Raw genomic sequence first — 4,070 nt, forward strand, 5'->3', positions numbered from 1 at the left:
CTCTGACCCTGAACACACAGATATCTATGGGATTAAAGGCATGTGCCACCACCGCCACACTCTTGCTATGGCTCTAATAGCTCTGACCCCCAGACAACTTTATTTATTAACATACAATCAAAATAATATTTCAGTACAATTAGATTACCACCACACACTGGTAACTGTCACAGAGAGACAAGCATTTAACAGAGCAATAATCATATGCTAAGTAGCATGGATTGTGTAGCTTTATTTTCCTGGTAAAGGAATGCATTTGGCATTAAGTTTAAATCATTGACCTATCTTTGTCACATTCAATTGCTATTCCCTAAACGGTGTCAGTTTTGCACATAAGATGTTCATAGAAATTGTTACACTACTTCTTTCAATTCCTGGATGATGATATTGTACATGTGTGCAACTGATATTTCTATAAAATGCATTACAGAGAAGTTACCATTATCTCTAGAACACATGTTTGAAAGGATATTATATAGCATTTCTTGGTGGTATAAGACTAGAACAAGTAAATTTATGGACTGCACCTGCTATGGATTGAAAATCTTAAAATCTTGTAGTCTTACATCCGTTGCTTCAATAAATTTGACGATATAGAATCATCTTTCCTTAAACATTTGAGAATAACTATAAATATCTTTAGCAGTAAAATAACACAGTGAAAAATTCCCTGTGATGTTATTTGTGGTCCAGGGTTTTAAGTGTAAGCCTCAGGTATTAATAAATATCTAGTCTATACCTATAGCATGTTTACAAGTAGGAGGCCTAATGTCATTTCTAAAAATTATTATTATGTCCTCCAGAAGCATGCATTTAGGTTAAATAAAATTGGAGTTGATAGGAATGTATATTGAGATTCTGGGAGGATTAAGGTCATATCATGACAAGAATGTATTCTGGTTATTATAATATACAGTAATTTTGTTTTAAACAACAGTTATATGATATTTATGGCATGAAATCATAGGACAGTCACAAACTTAAGTGTGAAAATAAATATTGTTCGATAAGAGGTCTTACAAAAACATGTGTTTGGGGGATGGGCAGTTGGTGGGGGGGGCTGCACAAGCATGAGAAACTGAGCCTGAATTCCCAAAGTCACTTGAAATCCAGGCATGGCCACAGAGCCTGTGTCCCAGCATTCCGGGAGTCAGAGAAAGGAGGATCACTGAGCCTTGCAGACGCCAGTGAACCTCAGGATCAGTGAGATATCCTATCGCAAGGGTGTAAGGCAGAGTGATACACATGACTTTGGACATCTTCCTCTGGTCTCTTAGATGAGGTGCACAGGAAGATGCACCCACATACATACACATGCACACTTACAACAACATGCTCCACACATACATCTCTCACACACACATGAGAGAGAGAGAGAGAGAGAGAGAGAGAGAGAGAGAGAGAGAGAGAGAGAATATAGTTTAATAGCTTTATCACCACCAATCTCTGCTATAAATGTTAAAAGGAGTTGAATAGTTATAGATTTTCCAGTGCTGTGAAATTCAAGTAAACAATGAATGAGAGGCTGCAAGGGTTCATGAAATTTGTAAGAAATCACATCTAACAATTCATACAATGAGACATCTTAATTGGAATTCGCATAACTTCGAGGGTCCACGGAACCATGAAAGAAACTTATGACCTTCTGAGCCTGGCTTATTTCATACACATACTCTCATTTATGTCCATCATTTTGTCACAAACATTAACACATCATCACAAAGAAAAAGAAAATGAGAGAAACAAAAACAAAATGATATAAAGTTTTGGTCAGGCCACACTGAAATTTAATGTCTGGATTGGATGCAGAACGTTCTTTAAAAGTAGCATAAAATTATGTAAGTTTTATAGTGCTGATTTTCAGACACTAAGCAAATGTCACTATTGATTATAATTTAAATGAGGTTATTTTCCTCATGAATTGAAATAATTAGACCTCTAAACTATTTTTAAAAATTGCCATGAAAACTTGTATTATTATATAAAAAGTTAATAAATGGCAAGATCCATTTCTGATGTTTTAAAATATATTTTATGAAGTTTAATGTCATGTAGCACACACACACACACACACACACACACACAGACACACATATATGCACACGTGTGTGGGGTGGGCCATGACTTGTGTGGATGTCAGAGAACAACTCTGTCTTTCCTTCATGCAGGTTCTGGGATCAAACTGGCGGCTCGGGAGTGAATGTCTCTCCTGTGAACCACCCCACACATGTTCCCATTTTGAGTGTTTTGATTGAAAATATTACCAAACATGACATATTTCAAATGATTCAGAAGTGGAAGCATATTCAGGAGGCTGCAGAGGTTGCTCAGTGGTTAATAGCACCTGCTGCTTTTGCAGAAGATTAAGTTCCCAACACCCACATAGTTGCTCACAGTTAGTTCTAGGGCATGCAGAGAAGTCCTCCTCTGGCTGCCTCAGAATCCATACGTGAACAGGTTGTACATACATACATACAGGTAGGCAAACTCTCATACACAGAAAATAGAATAAATAAATCTAACAAAATATTTTTAAAAATTACATTTTTTAATGGGGAATTTGCAGTTTTTAATTTAGAAATAAATCAAAAACTTGACATTTTCTTGAAAAATCAGGAGATGAAGATAGAAGTCTGGATCAAACAGGAATGATGGTTTGGGGTTTTTCAGTAAAGAGTGTTAGGACCATTAGAACTGATTATTCTGAAATAGAAATATGGCAGTCAAGGGGCCTGGTGGAAACCCAGTTAGGCCACAGGGCCAAATCAGTGAGAAATGAGCCAGTAAGAATACTGGGTAAAATGAAAGCTTGCTATTCATGTCAATAAAGGAAAATATCATCCACTGAGGACTCCTGCCCTTCAGAGCCCATAGTCACAGGCCTCAGGGCTGTCCTTTAGGTAGAGACTTAAGAAACCACGAAAGACCTTGGGATCAATTGGGTAGGATGATACTGTGGGGTCTTCCTGCATGGCTGCCATCCAGAGCTTAAGTTTTGGAGTGTTGGCTACACACTCATTGAGTTCCAGTGCTTCCAGCCGTTGAAACCAAGGCCACATAAGATAATCAGCCATAGAGACAGTGTCCCCACCAAAGAAGTCTGAGTTAAAAGGTGTCATAGCCTCCTCTAGCTTGCGAAGTTCCTTGCTCAGTTCTTCTTTTAAGTCAGGATGGTTTTCCTTCTTCTTCTCTCTAATAAAGCTTGAAACCAAAGGTGGCACCTTAGAGAATAACTCTAAGTTCATCTTCTGGCAAGCTTTCTTGCAAGGGTCATCTGGGAACAATTTCTTCTCCGGGTACGCCTCATCCAGGTACTCACAAATGATGATAGAATCGGAGATCAAGCGACCCTGACTGTCCTCCAGAACTGGCACCAGCCCAGATGGATTCTTCTTGAAGAACCATTCAGGCTTGTTTTTCAGACTGATATTGATGATTTCGTGCCGGATTCCCTTGGCCTTCAGGACCATCAGCGTCCTCTGAGCGAAGGGGCAGAACCTCATGCTGTAGACGCGGATCTGGTCCTCCGGGACTGGACCGGGAGGCGGGCTTCCTTTCCTCAAGCACTTGGAGGATGCTCCGGACATCGTTGAGCTGTGCAGGCCGAGTCACGAGAGTCTCGCTCTAGTTCGCGGGCGACTAGGGAAACACATGGCCTCCACTCGCCTTAAGTGCCTGCGCTCAGCTCCGCCCAGACCACGCCCCCAGCCCGGAAGCTGACCAATCCCCCACACGGATCAGCACTTAAAGGGGAGCTGAGATGCTCAGGGCCACCCCAGCCCTCCAAGCAGAAAGTGGTCCCTGTCTGTCTTCACACAGGACTCTGGCCCTGACCTCCGTACCTCCCATACCCACTCCCTGGCCACCAAGGCATGCCCTGGCAGTCTACATAGTACCGGCCTCTGGTCTGCGACCCTTGGCGCTAGGAACACGTGGGCGCTACTCTCAGCTCTTGTTCTGCCCCAAGATTTCCAAGACCTGGGTCCTGTGACCTGGTCTCTACATTCCAGAGGGTCACTCCAAAGGCTCTTGCTTGTAACCTACGACTCCGTGGAGAGGTTTTTATTAGT

General features: G+C 41.5%; 1 pseudogene; it reads right to left on the reverse strand.

Annotated features, from left to right (window-relative positions):
• Nucleotides 1-2,556: 2,556 nt before the first annotated feature.
• LOC102910722 (glutathione S-transferase omega-1 pseudogene) lies at nt 2,557-3,602 on the reverse strand (annotated as a pseudogene).
• Nucleotides 3,603-4,070: the final 468 nt, after the last annotated feature.

This window comes from Peromyscus maniculatus, chromosome 19, assembly GCF_049852395.1.
Source record: "Peromyscus maniculatus bairdii isolate BWxNUB_F1_BW_parent chromosome 19, HU_Pman_BW_mat_3.1, whole genome shotgun sequence".
NCBI lineage: Eukaryota > Metazoa > Chordata > Mammalia > Rodentia > Cricetidae > Peromyscus > Peromyscus maniculatus.